Here is an 8,757-nt window from a genome sequence, read left to right on the forward strand (position 1 = left end):
ACACGAAGTCAAGGGTTAAATCCAATATTAGGGCATTAATTGATACAATGATTTCTGGTTTTTTGGTATGGTAAAAGCAGCGTCAATGTTTTGTATTTCCACTCAGACTAGTCTTGGGTTCGTCACGTCTAAGATGAGTTTAACCTAAAAAAACTGTGGAGTTTCGTTCCTTTTCGGGCTGAGCAACAATATTTTCAGAATGTCAGTTGCAATTGCTGTAGGTGTGTAACTAAATTCATTTCTTTTAACTTTAATTTTTTCATGGATTAATTTGTTCATTGTAGCAAAGTGATTCATATTTTATAGAGATGTCGAATGGTTTATAGTTTGACATCGCTGTGGTTGCCTTGGGCATTTTTTAAGATCAGTCCGCGAATAACCAATTGCGACATGACTTCATAGATGAACTGATCTGTTGATATTTTGTTTGTCCATGATATTCTGCTTTCAAAAAAATTACAGCAATTTTTTGCTGTTTTCAACCAGCCAGTTATCAGTTGCCAATTTTTTTCATATATCTGGAATAAATTCCGGTCGTTAGTCTTCTATCGAGTATATTGCTCCTCTAGTTTAAATTAGACTCCTTAAGCAGGTCAGGGATGTTATCACAGCTGAAATTTGAATTGGGGCACTTAAAGCACTTTTGTTATCTCAACGCTTGCAGTTTAACGGAGCTATAACATAGACTGAATATTGGGATCAATAATCCTTACCTTATTTGGTTCATCTTCATCAATTAATTGCAGTATTTGGTCCATTTTCACCTTTTTTAAATTTAGTTCAAAAACTTGACTTTATCTTATTTTATTCATTTACTAGTCAGAAAAATATCTATTTTTACTGTAAACAAATTGATGTTCCTGTCGTTGTGCATGAACAACTCATGATCATCATAATTTCCTCTTGAGCAGTAATTTGTAAATGTGATTCACATTCTCCTAATTCTACTGCTAAAGATTAATTGCAATTTAGACTTTGTCATTCGCTCTTCAAAAGCGAGATAAGAACCTCAAGTTGTCAATGGCGACGCGAACTCCCAATTTTAGTAGTGAAATCTAAAAATCACCGAAGTGAACTCAGCAAACGCGACGCAAACTCCAATCTTTCAGAGGATAGACGTCATTCGCAGCGCAATTGGACTAGTCAAAAAATGCAGCAGCCTAACAGGAGCAATGTTCAGTTGTTGGTTTGTTCAGCAATCACGAGACCCCGTTTGCGATCCAGATTGTAATAAGCTTCGCTTGATTTTCAAAAACTGTAGTGTTCCTGCTAATCTTCTCTAAACTGGGATCTCTTCCGTTTGTGCCCCCTTCACGCTTTGCACCCCATGTTACAGAGCACGTGCCATTACATAGTAAATCATCAATACAGAATATGGCACGTGCGTCTGGGGGTGCAATTAGTACGCGCCCACTAAGCTGGGGCACAGAGGGAAAATATCCCTTAACTGTTTCATTGACTTTGATTGACTGTTTTTTTTTTGCTATCTCTGGTCTCAAATCAAATTTTGCTTATCTTTTGGCAGGTTTTCAGTTATCAATGTGAAAATTTTTTCCTTGACCTTTCCTTTTTTAATTACTTTCTAATGTTCATCTCAACTAACTTTCTTAATTGTGATTGGTTGAACTCGTTATCAGTAAAGCATACGACCAATTTTTTTTGAAAAGTTCTCCATTTTTGTAAGGTTGCCGAGAACTTTTACTTGTTCAAAGTATAGTTGTCTAGAGAAATGAAAAGGCTAGAAAAACATGAAAATGGGTGATAGCAGATGCCCACGTTTGAGAGCTTAAAACCAGTTTTTGTAATTGGGTAGCAAAGTAGACTTGCAAGTAAGAGATGCTTGTTCGAATCCAGTACTGGTCCATTTTCACAGCAGTTATACTTGCATAGACCACCTAACATCCATTTTTTTTCAATTTTTGGAGAAATGGTAAACACTAGTTTATCCTTCGCTCAATCTGCTTCTGCGCAATTTATTTTTTGATTCTTGACATCAGTTTTTTTAAATCTTGTATAAGTCCACTGTTGCTTTGATTGAGTTTACTAAATATTTTTCTCTGCTAAATTCCTAACAGATTTCAATTTAGTCGACACCTCTTTGGATTTTACAATTTTAGAGGCTAATTCCTCGTTAGAAGATAGAAATAAAGATTACTTTTACCTAATGTGAGATTTTTAGCCGGATATCAGTTGATGAGATGATTTACAACCTTCAGATTTTGTTTTTGAAGACATACTAAGACCCAGTTTAGTTCCACCGCTCTCTCATTAGTGTCTTTTTTCATCCATATTTGTAAAATGTTTTGACAGCTCTATAAAATGTCAATGGATTGAAACTTTCCGGACTCACAAATTTTGGTCTTTTCAATCTACCAGCAAGACCATCAAAATTAACTCAATTGGAGAAAATTTCTCCAGAGTTCTTCTTCTCACTGCGTAGATTGAAAACAACTGTTTTTTTTTTGCTCTGATGAAGTTTTCGGGAAAACGTTTTGGTGGTGGTGTTGCGTTAAAGATGAACCAATTGTTTCGTGAAGCTCGGAATGGCCGTTGATCCACTACCTTGAAATTGTTCCTTCATATGACACCAACAATTTCCTACATATGAAACCAAAAAACTGAACGTTTCTTACGTCTATTAACTGCAGAACATACCGAAGTTTTCTTACCTTCTAAAAAATAGAAATAGAAATATTTAATTCAATTGGACAGTATTGGACATTATTTCAAAAATCATATCCAATTACAATCCAATTAGGACACAAAATGAGCATTATTGCTCTTCAAATCTGTGCCCATATACGCAAAAACGTAACAGACCCAAAACAAACCGAACATACCGACGATTTCTTACGTATGAAGCCAATAATACAGAACAAACCGAACATACCGACGATTTCTTACGTTTGAAACCAAACATACAGAACAAACCGAACATACCGACAATTTCTTACGTTTGAAACCAAACATACCTAACAAACCCAACATACCAACGATTTCTTACGTTTGAAGCCAAACAAACAGAAAAAACCGATTATACCGTCGATTTCTTGCGTTTGAAGCCAAACATACAGAAATAACCAATTATACCGTCGATTTCTTACGTTTGAAGACAAACATACAGAAAAAAACCAATTATACCGACAGTTTCTTACGTCTGAAACCAAACATACTGAAAAAATCGATTATACCGACGGTTTCTTACGTTTGAAGCCAAACATACAGAAAAAACCGATTTTACAGACGGTTTCTTACATTTGAAACCAAACAAACATAACAAACCCAACATACCGACGATTTCTTACGTTTGAAGCCAAACATACAGGAAAAACCGATTATACCGTCGATTTCTTACGTTTGAAGCCAAACATACAGAAAAAACCAACTATACCGTCGATTTCTTACGTTCGAAGCCAAACATACAGAAAAAACCGATTATACCGACGGTTTCTTACGTTTGAAGCCAAACATACAGAAAAAACCGATTATACCGACGGTTTCTTACGTTTGAAGCCAAACATACACAAAAAACCGATTATACCGACGGTTTCTTACGTTTGAAGCCAAACATACAGAAAAAACCGATTATACCGACGATTTCTTACGTTTGAAGCCAAACATACAGAAAAAACCGATTATACCGTCGATTTCTTACGTTTGAAGCCAAACATACAGAAAAAACCAATTATACCGTCGATTTTTTACGTTGGAAGCCAAACATCCAGAAAAAACCGATTATACCGATGGTTTCTTACGTTTGAAGCCAAACATACAGAAAAAACCGATTATACTGACGGTTTCATACGTTTGAAGGCAAACATACAGAAAAAACCGATTATACCGACGGTTTCTTATGTTTGAAGCCAAACATACAGAAAAAACCGATTATACCGACGGTTTCTTACGTTTGAAGTCAAACATACAGAAAAAACCGATTATACCGACGGTTTCTTACGTTTGAAGCCAAACAGACAGAAAAAACCGATTAAACCGACGGTTTCTTACGTTTGAAGCCAAACATACAGAAAAAACCGATAATACCGACGGTTTCTTACGTTTGAAGCCAAACATACAGAAAAAAAAACGATTACACCGATGGTTTCTTACGTTTGAAGCCAAACATACATAAAAAACCGATTATACCGACGGTTTCTTACGTTTGAAGCCAAACATACACAAAAAACTCATTTTACCGACGGTTTCTTACGTTTGAAGCCAAACATACAGAAAAACCGATTATACCGACGATTTCTTACGTTTGAAGCCAAACATACAGAAAAAACCGATTATACCGTCGATTTCTTACGTTTGAAGCCAAACATACAGAAAAAACCAATTATACCGTCAATTTCTTACGTTGGAAGCCAAACATACAGAAAAAACTGATCATACCGATGGTTTCTTACGTTTGAAGCCAAACATACAGAAAAAACCGATTATACCGATGGTTTCTTACTTTTGAAGCCAAACATACTGAAAAAATTGATTATGCCGACGGTTTCTTACGTTTGAAGCCAAACATAGAGAAAAAACCGATAATACCGACGGTTTCTTACGTTTGAAGCCAAACATACAGAAAGAACCGATTATACCGACGGTTTCTTGCGTTCGAAGCCAAACCTACAGAAAAAACCGATTATACCGACGGTTTCTTACGTTTGAAGCCAAACATACAGAAAAAACCGATTATACCGACGGTTTCTTACGTTTGAAGCCAAACATACAGAAAAAACCGATTAAACCGACGGTTTCTTACGTTTGAAGCCAAACATACAGAAAAAACCGATAATACCGACGGTTTCTTACGTTTGAAGCCAAACCTACAGAAAAAACCGATTATACCGACGGTTTCTTACGTTTGAAGCCAAACATACAGAAAAAACCGATTATACCGACGGTTTCTTACGTTTGAAGCCAAACATACGGAAAAAACCGATTATACCGACGGTTTCTTACGTTTGATGCCAAACATACAGAAAAACCGATTATACCGACGATTTCTTACGTTTGAAGCCAAACATACAGAAAAAACCGATTATACCTTCGATTTCTTACGTTTGAAGCCAAACATACAGAAAATACCAACTATACCGTCGATTTCTTACGTTTGAAGCCAAACATACAGAAAAAACCGATTATACCGACGGTTTCTTGCGTTCGAAGCCAAACCTACAGAAAAAACCGATTATGCCGACGGTTTCTTACGTTTGAAGCCAAACATACAGAAAAAACCGATTATACCGACGGTTTCTTACGTTTGAAGCGAAACATACAGAAAAAACCGATTATACCGACGGTTTCTTACGTGGAAAACCCAACATACCGAATATTTCTTGCGATCTTTTTGTTCGGTCTTCTATACTAGGGCGGTGGTCTCTAGGCCCTTTGGCCATTCTTCGCATCTTTTTTTTTTCATTAAAAAAATCTCACTAGCTTTGAAGGATGTCGTTCGAATCTCACAAGCAGTTAATACGAAATCTGTTTTTTATATTATATTTCGCACTATCGTCCGGTGTTCACTGAATGTCAAAATTTGTTTGTTTTGTTTGTTTGTTTGCTTTGTCTCGGTCCAGGGATTCTAGATAACTTTGAGAGACGGGTGCTTCCAGAAATTCTTTCGTGTCTTTTGGTGGGTCATACAGTTCCTTCGTTTGAGGAAAAAAACTTTTGGATGTCATCTTCCAGTATTCTTCGTTCCAAATTGTTCATTGAGACCTTTCTTTTTCCTTCTTGATGTGGTGAAGAACTGCCTCATATTCTCTATTCTATACTGCTACACTGGAAAGATTTTAAAATTCAGTGTCACCGGAAAAGTTAACAATTAACTAACAATGATGACCACAAAATGCTATATTATCCAAGACGATTAGCTGCTCATTTCAAAACCGGTTAACTTACTTGAGAGCACTTCTGGTGGTATTTCATTCGAGTTCTCTTAGTCGAGCTCGCTTTTTGTTTAAATTGAATTAGCCCCAGCTACTTTTTTTAATGATTTTTCCCTTTAAAAAGTTCTCGGTTCTCAAAAGTTTTTTTTTAACAAAATCGATCCAAAACCTTGTTTTCTAAGGATATATTTTGTTTAATATTGAAAACATTATAAAGATTTTTGTAGCGGATGTGGTGGTGTTTTCAAACTCGCCTTATAGCACAACACTTTTATTTTCTATACATTTAATAAAAATTTATCGTCTCAGAAACTCGTTTTTGTTCCGACCCACCTTGGTCGTGGAGGAACTATATGCTCAACGGATTTTTGTTCAGTCAATTTTCGCCGCTCTGTATATTTGTCGTTGTGTTTTCAGTGTTATCATCAGAATTGCCGTCCAGTGTAGAAAAGATCATTAAAACATATTTCACTGAATTTTGTTTTTTTTTACTGAGATTTTGTTTTTTTTGCGAATATTTCACTGATTTCCAATGATTATGTCCACCATTTCCGTATTTTTTGCACAGTTTATGGTCAATGTCGTTTAAAACATGTTACAGTTGATAACCGTATTATAATTGGTTTTACCTATAAAGGTTTTACCTGTTTATTTCGATTTCTAGCCAAAATGTTTTGGCCAAAGTTTGTAAATTTCAACCTTTTGTCATTAAAAAAGTTGCACAAAATCTGGTTCTTTAGCCCAAGTGTTTAAAATAAAATAACACTGAATTCTGCCAACTAAAACATTCTAAACTCTAGTTTTACTTTCGCTTCCAATGAGAGTGTTCGGCAAGTAAAAGTTGGTCAGTTTTTTGCTAATTTAACTCGATTAATTATCTAAAGTGATCAATTTATGTTTGATATTTTGTCAAATCTTCTATTTCAAAACTATTTGGAAAATTTAGTTTTTGTTATGAACGTGGTTGTTACGACTATTGAAATTACTGTGCCTAAGAACTACTATTTTTTCAGCTTAGCCACTTTTTCAGTTTTCATCTAATTTCTGTCGGTTTGTGGCTTAGTCCTAACAAAGAAAGGTCGCATCGTTTCTCTAGTGAATTAAAATTTTGTCTGAAAATGATTCAATTGTCCTTGAAGAGCATAAATGCTACAACCAGCACTCTTTGTGAATTTAGCCCTAAGTACCTTTGCTCTTCGCACTAACGAAGCTTCTGCTAGAGTCTTGTGGTAGAAACCATCATTCGAAACATTTACGAAACTTTTTGATCTCATCTTTTGGTTCTTATAGATTGATATGTTCAATTTACCCAACTGCACTTGGATTAATTATCATTTTTGTCTAGATGTTAATTTTGCTGTGATTGTTTACTATTCTGAAATTTGTAATTTTTTCGACTAGTTTAAATTTTCATCGGTTATTTTTCAGGAATTTTTGGCTCGGCATCAGCTTTTTAGTTTTGCATCATCTCCTTATGTGCTACTTAATTTGACTGCAAGTTTTTTTGATCAACTGGGTGTAGCTTCAGAATTAGAGTTTTGACATTTCAATTTATTTAATTTTTGTTTTTAGATTTGTCCAATTTGAGCGACTTCGGTACAGTTTGTGTATATTTTTTGCCTATTTTGCGCCCTTTGTCCCACTTGGCCATCATTAGTAAAGCGACATTGATAAAGTGGGTTTCAAATAAAAATACTGAGGTTTTATTTTCTGGATCGTTTTTTATCTTTTGAACGAAAATTATTTTTAATAAAATTTTGCCTTCATTCTAATCTGAAAATGAGTTTTGCGAAAAAAAATTATTGAAGTGTTTCAACAATTTAACGAGTTATCCATATTTTTTTTTGACATTTCACACTATGTCTTTTAGTTGAACTTTAATTTTTGGGGGTGAAAAATATTATTTTTAAATAAAGTGATGTAAAATTTAGTGAAATTACAAAAAAAATTTCACCCAAAAGTGTTTCAAATCTCCTCAAAATTTACTTTGAACAGAGATGAATTATCCTGAAGTCTGCATAATGTATGGTTCTTATGAAAACAATGAAGGAGTTGGGATAATACTGTTATAGATTCGGAGAATTGTTTTTACCCGTTTCTGGAATTAATTTAATTTTTTTCAAGAGACAATGCCATATGAGCCTTTTTGGTGATATATCTCTTATTAAGTTTTGCCGGGTTGAGGTTTTGACACAAAAAAAACAATGTAGGAATTGCGCTGAAATGCAGCGAAAAATGGTTTTCACTGCAAATTACCCGCATCTTGTATCAATGAATGTAGTGAAAGCGATGAACTTCTGTAACATTTAGCAGTTTTAAGAGCAGAAATTTTTATTTTTACCGCTTTCACCGTTTTCAACGGCGATTCTTACAACTATTCACCACATTCACAACAATACTTTTAATTTTTTAAGCAGTTTATGGTTTTGACTCCTCGACCCGTACGGATACCGAATCTATTTTATTTATGTTAAATACCGATTAAAAACAACGATGCCGACGAAAAAATCTTGGGAAAGTTTGTCTTTTTTGGCTAGAATAAAACGACGATACCGACTATTTGTTATAATTAAAAACCGAAAATTTCTCAACTAGGGGTGTTAACCGGGACCGCCTCACTGGCAACCGAACCACCAAAGTATAAAGTGAGGGGAACTATGAGCTGTCGTGAACGACCGCGGCAGCAAGAGGGCCGATGTTATCCTCCCGTGCCACTTTAATATGCCAGAAGATGAGACAGCAAACGATTCAAGACTTCTTTATGCGCGCGACACAGCAGTACCTTGCATCATAGTTTATATATATAAGTTTGGGTTACTCTTTCAATTGAGGGGGGGGGGGGGTATGGGGTTCGAACGGTGGTAAAAGTCTG

At 35.2% G+C, this 8,757-nt stretch overlaps 1 protein-coding gene across 1 annotated transcript in view; it reads left to right on the forward strand.

The window, feature by feature from the left end:
- The window catches only part of LOC142351948 (retinoic acid receptor RXR-gamma-like), a 124,460-nt gene that overhangs the window by 61,021 nt on the left and 54,682 nt on the right, over positions 1 to 8,757 (forward strand). The window lies entirely within an intron of this gene.

Source organism: Convolutriloba macropyga, chromosome 13 (assembly GCF_964194025.1).
Source record: "Convolutriloba macropyga chromosome 13, txConMacr16.3, whole genome shotgun sequence".
NCBI lineage: Eukaryota > Metazoa > Xenacoelomorpha > Acoela > Convolutidae > Convolutriloba > Convolutriloba macropyga.